This window comes from Rutidosis leptorrhynchoides, chromosome 2 (genome assembly GCF_046630445.1).
Source record: "Rutidosis leptorrhynchoides isolate AG116_Rl617_1_P2 chromosome 2, CSIRO_AGI_Rlap_v1, whole genome shotgun sequence".
Taxonomy (NCBI): domain Eukaryota; kingdom Viridiplantae; phylum Streptophyta; class Magnoliopsida; order Asterales; family Asteraceae; genus Rutidosis; species Rutidosis leptorrhynchoides.
This window is the reverse complement of record NC_092334.1, coordinates 680,119,473-680,138,724: the sequence shown is the minus strand read 5'-3', so window position 1 is coordinate 680,138,724 and position 19,252 is coordinate 680,119,473. Positions and strand designations below refer to the sequence as shown.

Below are 19,252 nucleotides of genomic sequence, written 5' to 3'. Positions count from 1 at the left end.
CTTATTGGGATAAGTATTGCGCCGATTCGGTGCAAGTTGCTTGTCTAATGCTTGGGACTATGATACCCGAACTCCAAAAGGATTTCGAGCATCACACTGCATACGACATGATCACGCAATTGAAGGAGATGTTCCTTCAACAAGCTCGTGTCGAGCGCTTTGAAACGGTCCGAGCGCTTCATGCATGTCGTATGGACGACTCCCAATCCGTTTCATCTTATGTCCTTAAGATGAAAAGCCTCATTGATCGCGCAAACCGTCTTAATCTAAACATATCTAATGAGCTTGCCACGGATCTTATCCTAAACTCCTTGTCAAAGAGGTTTGACCAATTTGTAATTAATTACAATATGAATGGGATGGATAAGACCATTGGCGAACTTCATGGCATGCTTAGAACGGCGGAAACTAGCATGGATAAGAGGGCTTTACCCGTGCTAATGGTCAATGATGGTGGGTCCAAAGGTAATATCACCTCTAAGCTAAAGGCGGCTAAGAGGAAAGGACCCGCCCATCAAGGCAAGGGAAAGGGGAGGATGGTTACCCCAACCAAAAACAAGAACAATAAGCAAAAGGTTGCCGGACAAGCAAACCCCAAGGAAGACCCGTGCTTCGATTGCAGTGAAATGGGTCACTGAAAACGAAACTGCCCGGTCTACCTTAAGGTGTTGAAGGAAAAGAGGGATGCGGAGCAAACCTCAGGTAATATATATATGGTATATATAGAGCTTAGTATTACTTCTTCTAATACATGGGTATTAGACACTGGATGTAGAACTCACATTTGCAATTCTTTGCAGGGGTTCAAAAGAAGTAGCAAGCAAGCGGGAACATCAAGTCTCTTTATGGGTAATGGAGCCAAAGTGCAAGTGAAGGCTCAAGGAGACTTTGTATTAAAGCTTCCAAGTGGTTTGGAACTTATTTTGAACAATGTTTTGTATGCACCGGATTTATGTCGAAACATTATTTCAGTTTCCCGTTTAAAACAATGTGGTTTTTATCTTAATTTTGTTAATAATGATATCCACGTTTATTTAGATAATGTATTCTATTTTAAGGCTTCGCCTTTAAATGGAATTTATGAATTGGTTCATGATGACACATCATCTAGTAGCTCAATATACCATACTAGCACCAAGAAACTCAAAAGGGATTTGAGTGATTCCTACTTATGGCATTGTCGCCTTGGTCACATAAACAAGAACCGAATGCATACACTTCAAAAGAATGGACTTTTGAAATCAAATGAACTAGACTCGTTTGATGTATGTGAGTCTTGTTTACAAGGCAAAATGACTAAATCACCTTTCAAAGGGACCTATGAAAGGGCTAAGGACTTATTGGGATTAATACATTCGGATGTATGTGGACCCTTTAAGCCCATAACTAGGAATGGTGAAAGATACTTCGTTACTTTCATTGATGACTTCAGCCGTTTCAGATATGTCTACTTGTTAAAACATAAGGACGAAACTTTTGAAGCATTCAAAGAGTATCAAAATGAAGTACAAAATCAACTCAATAAGACAATCAAGGTACTTCGTACCGATAGAGGAGGTGAATACCTAAGCGATGCTTTCCAAGATCATCTTAGAAGTTGTGGGATTATCTCACAACTCACTCCTCCTGGAACACCCCAACTGAATGGAGTTTCCGAAAGGAGGAACCGAAACCTAATGGATATGGTTCGATCTATGATGGCTAGAAGCTCGTTACCTCTATCATTTTAGGGTTATTGTCTATGCTCCACTGCTCGTATTTTAAATATGGCCCCAACCAAGAAAGTGGAACGAACACCTCATGAGATGTGGTTTGGAAAACCTCCATCTCTATCATACTTAAAGGTATGGGGATGTGAAGCTTACCCTAAGCGTTATGTCCCTAATAAGTTGAATGCTCGATCCACGAAGTGTATCTTCATAGGATATCCCAAGGATGATATGGGATATTATTTCTATGATCCATCCGAGCAGAATGTATTTGTTGCTCGGAAGGCGAAATTCCTTGAAACTAAGTTCCTAATGGAAGGAAATAGTGAAAGGAGATAGATCTTGAGGAGGTTCAAGATCAAGTAGATGATACACAATTGGTTGACACTAGCACTCAACATGAAAATGTTGAGAGTGATCAAATGGATGATCAAAATACACAAGACGTTCACAGATCTGGTAGGATTAGTAATCCTCCTGAGAGATATCGGTTTCTCATGGATGGTTGCTATATGGTTGATTTGGATCAACCAATAAACTACCAAGATGCTCTATCAAGGATTGATAAAGATAAATGGCAGGAAGCCATGAACGCTGAGATGCAATCCATGTATGACAACCAAGTTTGGGAACTTGTTACACAACCTGCTGGCTCAAGGCTAGTTGATTGTAAATGGCTTTTCAAAATGAAAACCGACATACATGGAAACTTGGATACATATAAAGCTAGACTTGTAGCAAAAGGTTTCACTCAAACTCAAGGGGTTGACTATGATGAAACCTTTTCGCCTGTGGCAATGCTAAAGTCTATTAGGATATTACTTACCATTGCTGCTCATTATGATTATGAAATATGGCAAATGGATGTCAAGACCGCTTTCCTAAATGGATATCTTGTGGAAGATGTCTATATGGTTCAGCCTGAAGGTTTTGTTGATCCGAAATATCCTAAAAAGGTATGCAAGTTAAAGAAGTCAATCTACGGATTGAAACAAGCATCTAGAATGTGGAATCATCGTTTTAATGAGGAAGCCGTGAAATTTGGCTTCATTAAAAATGGTGATGAAGCTTGTGTATATAAGAAAGCTAGTGGGAGCACTATCATGTTCCTTGTACTATATGTGGATGATATATTGTTATTTGGAAATGATATTCCGGCAATGCAAAGAGTTAAAACTTGGCTAAGTAAATGCTTCTCCATTAAGGATCTTGGAGAAGCACAATACGTTTTGGGGATTGGGATCTACAGGGATAGATCCAAGAAACTGATAGGTTTGAATCAAAGTGCATACATTGAAAAGATCTTGAAAAGGTTCAAGATGGAGAACTCTAAGAAAGGTTTGGTACCTATTCAAAGAGGAACACTCCTTAGTTCATCTCAGTGCCCCACCACGAAAGATGAACAAGAGAGAATGAAGAAAGTCCCATATGCGTCCGCCATTGGGTCAATCATGTATGCAATGATATGTACTAGACCGGATGTGTCATGCACTCTTAGCCTTACAAGCAGATACCAGAATAACCCAGGAAACAGTCATTGGATTGCTGTTAAAAGTATATTGAAATACCTTAGGAGGACTAAGGATATGTTTCTTATATATGGGTCTGGTGAGGAGGAACTCGCTGTAAAAGGTTACGTGGACGCGAGTTTCCAAACTGATCGAGATGATTCTCGATCACAATCTGGTTATGTCTTCATGTTAAATGGAGGTGCAGTCTCTTGGAAGAGTTCAAAACAGGATGTTGTTGCTTTATCCACTACAGAGTCGGAGTACATTGCCGCATCATTGGCAGCTCAGGAAGCTGCATGGATGAAGAAATTCATCGATGACTTAGGAGTAGTCCCTTCCATTCAGGACCCTCTTGAGATCTTTTGTGACAACGAGGGTGCGATTGCTCAAATCAAGGAACCTCGTGCTCACCAAAAGACCCGTCACATTGAGCGGAGATTCAACTACATAAGGGATGAAGTTGAAAAGGGAAAGATATGTATTCGCAAAGTTCACACAGATCTTAATATAGCGGATCCTCCTACGAAGCTCTTACATGGAGCAAAACATACTGGACATGTTTGTGCATTAGGGCTTCGATATTCTAGTGATTGGTCATGATCTGTTTAAGTATTGTAACGGAACGAAATTGTTCAAACTCATTAATATAATTATGGTATTAATTTATTTTGAGTCATGTTCCTATTTTGCATATTTTATCCATGAATAAGTAATTATTCTAAAATTCCGTAGTCGATCACATTCGTGGGAACAAATGTGAGGTTTAGACTATTATGAACTTGGATTGGTATACATTCACGGGATGAATGTGGGGCAAGGTTGCAACCAAGGTTCATAGATATTTGTGGGATACAAATATTGGAAGACCCGCTCTCAAGACTTACTAAATAGAGCCTTTGTGGTTGATCACTTGTAATCTTGAGTAAAGGCGAATATCATTGTATCCTCTGATCTGAGATACATATTGGGTTCGGATATTTACCAAGTATTGTGCCTTGATTCTTTCCTTCGCTATTCTGAAATATGGTAGCTCACAAGGAAGAGCTCAAGTATAATGCAAGGTACATATTTAGGACGTATGTAGTCAAGATGGAATTTGTCCCTCTTATTCGTTGAGAGTCAGATGTCTAAGGCCTGATAAAGTTAAATCTAAAAGAGAGTGATCACTCTGTATCTCTTGGATTTAACATGACATCTAGGACGAAAGGAAATAATGAAAGATTCACCTATTCATATTCGAGGTGGGAACTCGAAAGGGATGATGTTATTGAATGGCACAAAGTCATAGCATATTGGGGTGATGGACGGTCGTTAGGTGGTATCCATCACTTGCATTAATTTCTTATGTTTCTCGTGCAAGTGGGAGATTGAAGGTTCTTCATATGCCCAAGAGATATATTAAATTAATGTGGCCAATGTGTTATGATCCAAGTCGGGTCATACCCAATAACAAGCTTACCGACACCTTATTCGTATTTGATCTTAGCGACTGGATCGTTGATTAAATACGCGACACTTGGATTTTAAGAAAATTGGTTTTCTAAAATCATATTACTTGATGTGTATATAAATTATGGAATAATTTATATAATTAAAACTTAATTATTTATAAGTTAAATAATTAATAATGTTATATTACATTTTATAAAAAATGGGTTTTATATAAAATGTACATGGAAGTTTATAAAAGGGTTTTATAAAAACTAATTCTTTTATAAATCATTTCATTTATAAAACTAATTATGGAAGTGGCATTGGAGTCTTAACAAGCATGCACTTGACTAGCATTTTGTGTGGTCACTTCCATAGATTCCATGTGCATATGTACCAAGACCTCTTGGAGACACAAACACATGAAAACACATCAAAAAAATCTGCACAAAACACTCTCAAAAACCCTGCTGAATTCGTGGCCTTTAGGGAGGAAGAAAGGGTTCTTCATTTGGTTTTTGCAAGCTCTATTCAAGTGTAATTAAATCCTAACCAAAGGCTAGGTGTTGGTGCAAAAGCTTGGGGTATTTCTCCTTGAGGTTTCATCATTTTGAAGCTCCATTCTTCATCATTATCATCATCATCATAATCTTTTGAATCAACCCTCAACTAGCTTGAGGAGGTATGAACTCTAAACCCACTCTTAGTTTGTAAGTATGTTTCACAACTTGATCCTATTTGGGATTTAACTTTAAATGGTTAAAGATTTACAAGTCTAAAATTGGTAATTAACATGCTTCCGCTTTCTTAATTCTTAAAATGGTTTAAGTATATTATAAACTTGTTAAATCCCAACACGGGGAACCCAAATGCAATTTTACGCTACGGGTTAAGAACTTATTTTGACTCAACATATCCCAACATAGGATTTCGTGAATTATAAAGAGCTTCGAACATGCAACATAAAGAAGCATGTTATGCTTACGGGTTAGTGATGTTCGCTTCTTACCAAAGTGAGAAAAAGAACATCGGATTGCAGCTTTTAAATAAAACTTTCCCACAAGTGACAGATTCAGTAGTTGGGGTGAGAAACAAGGTTTTTAGATTATTACGGATCTGTTGGACATTACGAAACCCTCGTCCTTTTGACGACATTACAACATACTGCCTAGCCAATGGTCATAACTGTTATTTTCCACAAGACCAAGGATGAGAAGTCGTCTTAGTAAAACCAGAATGCATGACTTGTTTCTGGACTTATGAATTACGTGTCTTTATTTCCTTTGCTGAACAACTTGCGTATTAACTAGATTTATCTTCAAAACTGTCCTGTATCATAGTGTACTATATTTCATGTTATATGTAATATAGCAAAGTTGTAAGTTTGAAGAATATTTGTATGTGATATATTATTATAATCAGTTTTTCATATGGAATTGTAGTAGTTGAATTGTATATTAGCTACTAGGTATGAACTTAACGGGTAGGTAGTACCCGAATTTAAACTTATAAAATGCTAATATGAAGAAAAAGCTTTTATAAATGAGTTTATATTATGCTACGAGATACTATTGACTACTCTTAATATTCTGTATGATTAACTTGTTTCATTTGACTATTTTGAAGGAAATGGCACCGACTACTCGACATACCTTGAATATGAGCGAAGAGGAATTTCGTGCCTTTCTTGCTTCAAGCATAGCCGCATTACAGGCCGCGTTACATACCAACAATAACTCTGAATCTAGCAATACAGCTAACGGCGCAAGAAATCGTGTAGGATGCTCCTACAAGGAATTCACTGCCTGTAAACCTTCAGAATTTGATAGGACCGAAGGACCAATTGGATTGAAACGGTGGACCGAGAAAGTTGAATCGGTGTTTTCCATAAGTAAGTGTGCTGAAGGAGACAAAGTGAAGTACGCTACGCATATCTTCACAGGTATTGCGTTAACATGGTGGAATACCTATCTAGAACAAGTGGGACAAGATGTTGCTTACGCGCTATCGTGGTCAGCATTCAAGCACTTGATGAACGAGAAGTACCGTCCCAGAACCGAGGTCAATAAGCTCAAGTCAGAACTTAGAGGGTTACGAACACAGGGATTCGATATTACTTTGTACGAAAGACGATTCACAGAATTGTGCCTATTGTGTCCGAGAGCGTTCGAAGATGAGGAAGAGAAGATCGACGCTTTTGTGAAAGGGTTACCGGCGAGAATCCAAGAAGATATAATTTCACACGAGCCTGCCTCCATACAAAAGGCATGTAGAATGGCTCACAAACTAGTGAACCAGATTGAGGGAAGAATTAAAGAACAGGTGGTCGAAGAGGCCAACGTGAAGCTAGTCAAAAGAAAGTGGGAGGAAAACGGTGATAAGAGTCACCAAAACAACAGCAACTATCCCAACAATCGCAACATCATTCGCAACTACAACAAACGGCACAACAACAACAACAACAATTACAACAATCATCCCAACAACAATAACAACCGCAACAACAACAACAACAACAACAACAATCAGAAGCAGCTATGCCAAAGGTGTGAAAAGTATCACTCGGAGTTCTGCACCAAATTTTGCAACAAGTGTAAAAGAAATGGTTATAGTGCGGTGAAGTGTGAGGTCTACGGACCAGGGGTTAACAGAACGAAAGGAACAAATGGTTTCGGAATGAGTAATGGCGGAGCAAGTAGTGTCGGAGTAAGTTATGCCAATGTAGTTTATTATAAATATGGAAAACCGGGCCACATTATTAGAAATTGCCCGAACCAGGAGAACACGAATGGACAAGGCCACAGAAGAGTTTTCAATATTAATGTGGCAGAGGCACAGGAAGACACAGAGCTTGTTACGGGTACGTTTCTTATTGATAATAAATCTGCTTACATTTTATTTGATTCGGGTGCGGATAGAAGCTATATGAGTAGAGATTTTTGTGCAAAATTAAGTTGTCCATTGATGCCGTTGGATAGTAAATTTTTACTCGAATTAGCAAACGGTAAATTAATTTCAGCAGATTATATATGCCGGAATCGAGAAATTAAACTGGGTAGCGAAATATTTAAGATTGATTTGATACCAGTAGAGTTAGGGAGTTTTGATGTAATAGTTGTCATGGACTGGCTGAAGGAGATGAAAGCAGAGATCGTATGTTACAAAAATGCAATTCGCATTGTACGAGAAGAAGAAGAACCCTTAATGGTGTACGGAGAAAAGGGCAACACGAAGTTACATCTTATTAGTAATTTAAAAGCACAAAAACTAATAAGAAAAGGTTGCTTTGCTGTTCTAGCACACGTCGAGAAAGTACAAACTGAAGAAAAGAGCATCAATGATGTTCCCGTCGCGAAAGAATTTCCCGATGTATTTCCGAAAGAATTACCGGGACTACCTCCACATCGATCTGTTGAATTTCAAATAGATCTTGTACCAGGAGCTGCACCAATAGCTCGTGCTCCTTACAGACTCGCACCGGTGAGATGAAAGAACTGCAAAGCCAACTGCAAGAACTATTAGAACGTGGTTTCATTCAACCAAGCACATCACCATGGGGAGCTCCTATTTTGTTTGTCAAGAAGAATGATGGTACATTTAGGTTGTGTATTGACTAAAGAGAGTTGAATAAACTTACCATCAAAAACCGTTATCCACTGCCGAGAATTGACATCTTATTTGATCAACTACAAGGCTCGTCGGTTTATTCAAAAATCGATTTACGTTCTGGATATCATCAAATGCGAGTAAAGGAGGATGATATTCCAAAAACTGCTTTTAGGACGCGTTATGGTCATTACGAGTTTATGGTTATGCCGTTTGGATTGACTAACACACCAGCTGTGTTCATGGACCTTATGAACCGAGTGTGTGGGCCATATCTTGACAAGTTTGTCATTGTTTTCATCGATGACATACTTATTTACTCAAAGAATGATCAAGAGCACGAAGAACATTTGAGAAAAGTGCTAGAAGTATTGAGGAAAGAAAAACTGTACGCTAAGTTTTCAAAGTGTGCATTTTGGTTGGAAGAAGTTCAATTCCTCGGTCACATAGTGAACAAAGAAGGTATCCAGGTGGACCCGGCAAAGATCGAAACCGTTGAAAAGTGGGAAACACCAAAAAACTCCGAAGCATATACGTCAATTTTTAGGATTGGCTGGTTACTACAGAAGATTCATCCAAGATTTCTCCAAAATAGCAAAACCCTTGACTGCATTAACACATAAAGGGAAGAAATTTGAATAGAAGGATGAACAAGAGAAGGCGTTTTAGTTATTGATGAAAAAGCTAACTACGGCACCTATATTGTCATTGCCTGAAGGGAATGATGATTTTGTGATTTATTGTGACGTATCAAAGCAAGGTCTCGGTTGTGTATTAATGCAACGAACGAAGGTGATTGCTTATGCATCTAGACAATTGAAGATTCACGAGCAAAATTATACGACTCACGATTTGGAATTGGGTGCTGTTGTTTTTGCATTAAAGACTTGGAGGCATTATTTATATGGGGTCAAAAGTATTATATATACCGACCACAAAAGTCTCCAACATATATTTAATCAGAAGCAACTGAATATGAGACAACGCAGGTGGATTGAACTGCTGAATGATTATGATTTTGAGATTCGATACCACCCAGGGAAGGCTAATGTGGTAGCCGACGCTTTGAGTAGAAAGGACAGAGAACCTATACGGGTAAAAGCTATGAATATAATTATTCGTACTAACCTTACTACTCAAATAAAGGAGGCGCAACAGGGGGTTGTAAAAGAAAGAAAGTTGAAGAATGAGATACCCAAAGGATCAGAGAAACATCTTAATATTCGGGAAGACGGAACCCGGTATAGGGCTGATAGAATTTGGGTACCAAGGTTTGGAGATGTGAGAGAAATGGTACTTAGAGAAGCTCATAAAACCAGATACTCAATACATCCTGGAACGGGGAAGATGTACAAGGATCTCAAGAAACATTTTTGGTGGCCAGGTATAAAAGCCGATGTTGCTAAATACGTAGGGGAATGTTTGCCGTGTTCTAAGGTTAAAGCGGAGAATCAGAAACCATCAGGTCTACTACAACAACCTGAAATCCCTGAATGGAAATGGGAAAACATTACCATGGATTTCATTACTAAATTGCCAAGGACTGCAAGTGGTTATGATACTATTTTGGTAATAGTTGATCGTCTCACCAAGTCAGCACACTTCCTGTCAATGAGAGAAGATGACAAAATGGAGAAGTTGGCGCGATTGTATTTGAAGGAGGTTATCTCCAGACATGGAATACCCGTCTCTATTATCTCTGATAGGGATGGTAGATTTTTTTCAAGGTTCTGGCAGACGTTGCAACAAGCATTGGGGACTCGTCTAGACATGAGTACTGCCTATCATCCACAAACTAATGGGCAGAGCGAAAGGACGATATAAACGCTTGAAGACATGCTACGAGCATGTGTTATTGATTTCGGAAACAGTTGGGATCGACACCTACCGTTAGCAGAATTTTCCTACAACAACAGTTATCATTCTAGTATTGAGATGGCGCTGTTTGAGGCACTTTATGATAGAAAGTGCAGGTCTCCGATTTGTTGGAGTGAAGTGGGGGATAGACAGATTACGGGTCCGGAGATAATTCAAGAAACTACCGAGAAGATCATCCAAATTCAACAACGATTGAAAACTGCCCAAAGTCGACAAAAGAGCTATGCGGACATTAAAAGAAAAGATATAGAATTTGAGATTGGAGAGATGGTCATGCTTAAGGTTTCACCTTGGAAAGGCGTTGTTCGATTTGGTAAACGGGGGAAACTAAATCCAAGGTACATTGGACCATTCAAGATTATAGCTCGTGTAGGACCAGTAGCTTACTAAATAGAGCTACCTCAACAACTCGCGGCTGTACATAACACTTTCCACGTCTCGAATTTGAAGAAATGTTTTGCTAAAAAAGATCTCACTATTCTGTTGGACGAAATCCAAATCAATGAAAAACTTCAATTCATTGAAGAACCCGTCGAAATAATGGATCGTGAGGTTAAGAGACTTAAGCAAAACAAGATACCGATTGTTAAGGTTCGATGGAATGCTCGTAGAGGACCCGAGTTTACCTGGGAGCATGAAGATTAGATGAAGAAGAAATACCCTCATCTATTTCCAGAAGATTCGTCAACACCTTCAACAGCTTAAAATTTCGGGACGAAATTTATTTAATGGGTAGGTACTGTAGTGACCCAAACTTTTCCATGTTTATATATATTAATTGAGATTGATATTTACATGACTAAATGTTTCCAACATGTTAAGCAATCAAACTTGTTAAGACTTGATTAAATGAAATAAGTTTCATATAGACAATTGATCACCCAAGTTGACCGACGATTCACGAACGTTACAAATTTGTAATAACTACATGTTGTGGTATATATAGACATATATATATGGTTGACATGAGATTATGATGAGTAAGTATCTCACTAAGTATATTAACAATGTGTGATATACATAAGAAATGAGATTACTAAGTTAAGAAACTCGAAATGATATATATAACGATTATCGTTATGATAACGTCTACTAAATACATATGTATCATATTAAGATATTGATACACTATATTTAACATGATAAAATGATATTTAAATATATCATTAAGTGTGTTAACAATGAACTACATATGTAAAAACAAGACTACTAACTCAAGAATTACGAAACGAGACATATATGTAACGATTATCGTTGTAACGATATTTTAATGTATATATCATATTAAGAGATATTCATACATCATAATATCATGATAATATAATAATTTAACATCTCATTTGATATAATAAACATTGGGTTAACAACATTAATTGAGATCGTTAACTTAAAGGTTTCAAAACAACACTTACATGTAACGACTAACGAAGACTTAACGACTCCATTAGAATGTATATACATGTTGTGTTTTGATATGTATTCTTACAATTTTGAAAGACTTCAAGACACATATCAAAGTACTTCTACTTAACAAAAATACTTACAATTACATCCTCGTTCAGTTTCATCAACAATTCTACTCGTATGCACCCGTATTCGTACTCGTACAATACACAGCTTTTAGATATATGTACTATTAGTATATACACTCCAATGATTAGCTCTTAGCAGCCCATGTGAGTCACCTAACACATGTGGGAATCATCATTTGGCAACTAGCATGAAATATCTCATAAAATTACAAAAATATTAGTAATCATTCATGACTTATTTACATGAAAACAAAATTACATATCCTTTATATCTAATCCATATACCAACGACCAAAAAACACCTACAAACACTTTCATTCTTCAATTTTCTTCATCTAATTGATCTCTCTCAAGTTCCATCTTTAAGTTCTAAGTGTTCTTCATAAATTCCATAAGTATAGTTTCATAAAAATCAAGAATACTTCCAAGTTTGTAAGTCTACTTCCAAGCTTTCTAATCCATTCTAAGTAATCATCTAAGATCAAGGAATCTTTGTTATTTACAGTAGGTTATCTTTCTAATTCAAGGTAATATTCATATTCAAACTTTGATTCAATTTCTACAACTATAACAATCTTATTTCGAGTGAAAATCTTACTTGAACTGTTTTCGTGTCATGATTCTGTTTCAAGAACTTTCAAGCCATCCAAGGATCCTTTGAAGCTAGATCCATTTTTCTCATTTCCAGTAGTTTTATCCAGAAAACTTGAGGTAGTAATGATGTTCATAACATCATTCGATTCATACATATAAAGCTATCTTATTCGAAGGTTTAAACTTGTAATCACTAGAACATAGTTTAGTTAATTCTAAACTTGTTCACAAACAAAAGTTAATCCTTCTAACTTGACTTTTAAAATCAACTAAACACATGTTCTATATCTATATTATATGCTAACTTAATGATTTAAAACCTGGAAACACGTTGAACACCATAAAATCGGATATACGCCGTCGTAGTGAAACCGGGGGCTGTTTTGGTTTGGATAATTAAAAACTATGATAAACTTTGATTTAAAAGTTGTTCTTCTGGGAAAATAATTTTTCATATGAACATGAAACTATATCCAAAAATCTTGGTTAAACTCAAAGTGAAAGTATGTTTTTCAAAATGGTCATCAAGATGTCGTTCTTTCGACGGAAATGACTACCTCTTTAGTAATTGACTTGTAACTTAAATTTCTGACTATAAACCTATACTTTTTCTGTTTGGATTCTTAAATTAGAGTTAAATATGAAACCATAGCAATTTTATTCACTTAAAACGGATTTAAAATGAAGAAGTTATGGGTAAAACAAGATTGGATATTTTTGATCTTTTTAGCTACGGGAAATGTTTAACAAATCTATACAAATCATATCCTAGCTAACTTATATTGTATTATACATGTATTCTAATATATTATGTAATCTTGGGATACCATAGACACGTATGCAAATGTTTTGGCATATCATATCGACCCATGTATATATATTATTTGGAACAACCATAGACACTCTATATGCAGTAATGTTGGAGTTAGCTATACAGAGTTGAGGTTGATTCCAAAAATATATATACTTTGAGTTGTGATCTAGCCTGAGACGTGTATACACTGGGTCATGGATTGATTCAAGATAATATATCGATTTATTTCTGTACATCTAACTGTGGACAACTAGTTGTAGGTTACTAACGAGGACAGCTGACTTAATACACTCAAATCTTTAAAACATAATAAAAATGGTTGTAATTATATTTTGATCATACTTTGATATATATGTACATATTTGTATAGGTTCATGAATCGATCCGTGGCCAAGTCTTATTTCCGAGGAAGGAAATATCTGTGAAAGTGAATTATAGTCTCACTTTTAAAATCTAATATTTTTGGGATGAGAATACATGCAGGTTTTATAAATAATTTACAAAATAGACACAAGTACGTGAAACTACATTCTATGGTTGAATTATTGAAATCGAATATGCCCCTTTTTATTAAGTCTGGTAATCTAAGAATTAGGGAACAGACACCCTAATTGACGCGAATCCTAAAGATAGATCTATTAGGCCTAACAAACCCCATCCAAAGTACCGGATGCTTTAGTACTTCGAAATTTATATCATATCCGAAGGGTGTCCCGGAATGATGGGGATATTCTTATATATGCATCTTGTTAATGTCGGTTACCAGGTGTTCACCATATGAATGATTTTTATCTCTATTATGGGATGTGTATTGAAATATGAAATCTTGTGGTCTATTGTTACGATTTGATATATATAGGTTAAACCTATAACTCACCAACATTTTTGTTGACGTTTAAAGCATGTTTATTCTCAGGTGAATACTAAGAGCTTCCGCTATTGCATACTAAAATAAGGACAAGATTTGGAGTCTATGTTTGTATGATATTGTATAAAAACTGCATTCAAGAAACATATGTCGATGTAATATATTTCTATTGTAAACCATTATGTAATGGTCATGTGTAAACAGTATATTTTAGATTATTATTATTTGATAATCTATGTAATGCTTTTAAAACCTTTATTGATAAAATAAAGGTTATGGTTGTTTTAAAAATGAATGCAGTCTTTGAAAAACGTCTCATATAGAGGTCAAAACCTCGCAATGAAATCAATTAATATGGAACGTTTATAATCAATATGAACGGGACATTTCACTCTAGTCCTTTACTAAACGTTCGGGCCCCAATCAACTTGTTATTACACATAGACGGGCTAAAACGTGTTCCATTTTCACACTATCCTTTCCATCTTGAAGGGACTTTTGAAATTCCATGATCATTAAAACTCTCACTTTCGGGTCAAATTCCCGTATCAATCACTCCTATGATCACATCTTTCCCATACGACGAGACTGGCTATATTCCCGAACCACGGTTAAGTCCAAGAAACTTTGGTGTATGTGTCGTGAACATCTTTCCAAATGACTCTTTATACGTGGTTAAATGAGCTGGAGAGTTTTCTATCTCGGTTAACTGACAAGGTGTGAGCTTGGCACTAAACCCATTCATTACATGAGTATAAGAATACAAAAACGTCTCTTTATCTTCGGGACAAACCGAAGATAATGACTTTACTGTATGTTGGTGCCATAACTCATGGTTCAAAAAGTGGTCGGGTTTTTGTGAATGGTCCATGTGAATGATATATGCTTGGGACATCTTAGGTTCTGTTGATGCAATAGTGAACCTAGTTAGCAGAACCATAAACACCAAACAGCTAAAAAACAGTCCCATTACTGCTAGTAACTAAACTTGATAATATTGAGAGATGAGGGTTTAGCAAAAGAGTAACTACATATATATAATGTTTCAATTTCAAGTTTAAAGACGAAGTCTACTTTTCGACGTATATTCCTAAGTCATCTTAGACAAAATCCTAAACACCTTTGTTTATTTATATAGAGAGCTTACTTTGAAAGTGCATGTTATAATACGATAAAACATCATTCTTGATTTAACAATGACCATACATTTGAGTATGTACGTACATGAGTTATTTGTTCATAGTTATTTTCGATAAACCAGTTATCTGCCAAGGCTAAGGCCGGCGTAAGATATCTGCTTTCTTATTTTATTTTGAGTTATGTCATTCTACTTGAAATCGTAGATACAAACATAGTTCTATTTTCACTTCTTTTTCTCTTAACAAGAACTCTAACGTATATACTTATTCGTTGATAGAGGTGGTCAGTTCCTTGAATGGGTCAAAGGTCTTTGTAATGACGTACCTCATGCCAAGTGGAGCAGGTGGAGTAGAAACACCCCCATAATACATGTCATAATTACAAAAAACATGGAGGACATGGAGGCCATATGCCCGAACCACGATTAAGTCCAAGAAATTTCGGTGTATATGTATCGTGAATATTTTTCCAAATGACTCTTCATACGTGGTTAGATGAGCTGGAGAATTTTCTAGTTCGGTTAATTGACAAGGAGTGTAGATGAGCTGGAGAATTTTCTAGTTCGGTTAATTGACAAGGAGTGAGTTTCACACTAAACCCGTTCATTACATGTGTATAAGAATACAATCAAGTCTCTTTATCTTCAGGACAAACCGATGATAACATCTTGACTGTATGTCAGTGCCATAACTCATGGTTCGAGAAGTGACCGGGTTGGTGCATAATGTTAGTCCCAAGTTCACTATAAGCGATACGTTGTGGTAGTATGCGGTGTGTAATAGTATATGTGTTAATATATGTTTAATGTTTATTTACACACTGTTTGGGCAACCGCACGGATGCAGAATGCATCCGTACAGGTTCAGTGTGCAACCGCACGGTTGCATCCTGCAACCGCACTATTGCAAGTGCTGGTAATATTTAATGTTTATCTCGGGTTCATTGCTAGGGTTACTAACTCTAAACCCTTTCAACTTTTGTATCTGACATCCAGAACTTCTAACACTCTTGTGGGTTGATCTTAATCATCCTAAAGTCTAATATCTTGGTAAGATCATAGTTTTGTTTAATTGTTTTGATATAAAACCCAATATCGAGTTATTCCGCACTCGATATTGAAGTATAGATCATTTAATCCTGTTTACACGATCCTACAAGTGGTATCAGAGCCGTAGGTTTGATTATACGATCGGTTTTTGTGTAAAAATCGTGTCTAAAAGTTTGGGTTTCGTGTTTTTTATAAGAAATCATCAAATCTTTCAGTGTTGATGTTTTAATCCGTGTGTAAGTAACTAGAACGGGGTGAATAGTTACCTAATACGATTTTTAAAACTATTTTGATGATCGATAAGATTTGAACAATACTTGATCACCTTAATCAACTCAAACCAATGTGTGGTGTGTTTATGTTTGTGATAGTGCGGAATGTAAAGTAAATAACATAAACACAAGGATTTATAGTGGTTCGGGTGGATGTTAAGTAATCCACCTTAATCCACTCCCCGATTCACTAATCGATATTTTTGCTTCACTAAGCACTTTTTACCAAATCCGGTGGAGATCCGATTTACAAGCCTTGTACTTCTTCTTAGACAACAAACCTAATCCTTCTATCCCTTTGAAGGATTACCTCCAACTTAGATCAACTTGTCTTCAACTTGGTCAAGTATTAATCTCCAATGAGATTAATCAACCTCCTAATTCCCTTTAAGGAAGATGATAGCTAAGCTAGCATATGCTTCTATTTACAAAGTACAAAGACTCACTCTTTTTCAGTGATGATAATCCTAAGACAATTCTAAGGATTAATACAACACTATGTAAACTCACAAAGATAAGAGTTTGAAAGTAAGTTTACAAACACCCATTTTATAATCTATGAGATTATAAAACTTCTCTTGCTAATCACAAACATATGTATGAATGTTATGTTCTTGTAATTCTCTGATGATTTTGAGTTGTAGCATGCAAGAGGTCCAAGTCTTCAAAGTTCTCCAAGTCTTGCTATTTATACGGAGAGATAAAAAGTCACATTGTCTGCGGCTTGACCTAGGGTCGACCGTGGGTCGAACGTACGTGGTTCAGTCCAAAATATATATCCGTTGTATAGACGTTTGAATCAGTTTTGTACATCATTCCTTGGACACTTTATGTAACGACCCGACTTTTTCGACTTACTTTTGCGCTTGTTACTTTCTTCGAAACTGCGTATTTGTGCGTACTGTGTTGGTTTATATCTGGGATCTTATTTTATGTTAATTACTTTCATTAATACCTTACAACGTGCCATTAAGTACTTAGTTACTTAACTTGATCTCCGAATGCTTTTATGACCGTTAGTGTCACTTGACGTTTAGAACGAGCTTAGTGTCACTTGACGTTTGGAACGAGCTATATGTTTTGATACACGTTTGACTTTGGTCATAATTGGAATATTATGACTACGTAATACTAATTATTATTTCCTAATAACAATTACTTGGGTTTTTGGTTGCTTAATTACGCTTAGTAATTTACTTATGCTCACTAGTTAGTCTTGTTGGACTTTCTACCTTGTTGGACTTTAGCCCACCCTACTCTAGCTAATGGACTATTTAATTAGCCCAATTTTAATAAGTTAATAATCCACTAATATGAAAGACAAATACCCATTAATAAGAGCCAACATACTAGCATTTTTGTTCACTATTGCCATACATGTTGCATGAGATCCTAACATAAGCACCACCTTTAGACCACCACTAACCAAAAAATAAAAAGGTGTCCCCCTTGTCCCCCCCATACCCACGGTCACCACCACCAATCCTCAATATAAATACCAAGCTATTCTCACCCATTTTACACTTGATCTCATTCTCATTTTACACACACTTACTCTCTAGTCTTTCTCACTCTAAAAAGTGTAAGTTTTAAATTTTCTTCTTCTTCTTCTTCTTCTTCTTCTTCTCTTCTTCACGTACACGACATCATCATCATCATCATCATCATAAGATCAGGCTTTTTAGCTTCTTGATCTTGTTATATCTTGTAGATTCAAACTTTGATTTGAATCCTTCATGAAAATGGAAGATTCAAGCTTTCTAGCTTTGAATCTTCATTACTTTTGTTAGATCTAAGTTTTCTAACTTATGATCTCATTTATTTTGTTAAAAGATCAAAACTTGTGTTTATGATCTTCATGAAACTTGAAGATCTAGCCTTTTGCTTTAAGGATCTTCAAGAACATTAAAGATCCAAGCTTTCTAGCTTAGGGTTTCATTATTTTGTTAAAGATCTTAGCTTTTTAGCTTATGGTCTCATTACTTTTACTAGATCTTAGCTTTCTAGCTTATGGTCTCATTAATCTTGTAAAGATCCAAGCTTTCTGTAGTGACCCGAACTTTTCCATGTTTATATATATTAAATGAAATTGTTATTTACATGATTAAGTGTTTCCAACATGTTAAGCAATCAAACTTGTTAAGACTTGATTAATTGAAATAGGTTTCATATAGACAATTGACCACCCAATTTGACCGGTGATTCACGAACGTTAAAACTTGTAAAAACTATATGATGACATATGTATGATTATATATATAGTTAACATGATATTATGATAAGTAAGTATCTCATTAGGTATTTTAACAATGCGTTATATACATAAAATTGAGTTTATTGAATTAAGAAACTCGAAACGATATATATAACGATTATCGTTAAAACAACGTCTTACTAAATACATATGAATCATATTAAGATATTGATACACTATGTTTAATCATGATAAATGATAAGTAAACATGTCATTAAGTGTATTAACAATGAACTACATATGTAAAAACAAGACTACTAACTTAATGATTTCAAAACGAGACATATATGTAACGATTATCGTTGTAACAACATTTAACTGTATATATATCATACTAAGATATATTAATATATCATAATATCATGATAATGTAATAATTTAACATCTCTTTAGATATAATAAACAATGGGTTAACAACATTTAACAAGATCGTTAACCTAAAGGTTTCAAAACAACATTTACATGTAACGACTAACGATGACTTAACGACTCAGTTAAAATGTATATACATGTAGTGTTTTAATATGTATTCATACACTTTTGAAAGACTTCAAGACACTTATCAAAATACTTCTACTTAACAAAAATGCTTACA

At 35.8% G+C, this 19,252-nt stretch overlaps 1 pseudogene; it reads right to left on the bottom strand.

Annotated features, from left to right (window-relative positions):
* The window catches only part of LOC139890297 (subtilisin-like protease SBT3), a 37,911-nt pseudogene extending 23,028 nt beyond the window's left edge, over positions 1–14,883 (bottom strand).
* Between the last annotated feature and the right edge of the window lie 4,369 nt (positions 14,884–19,252).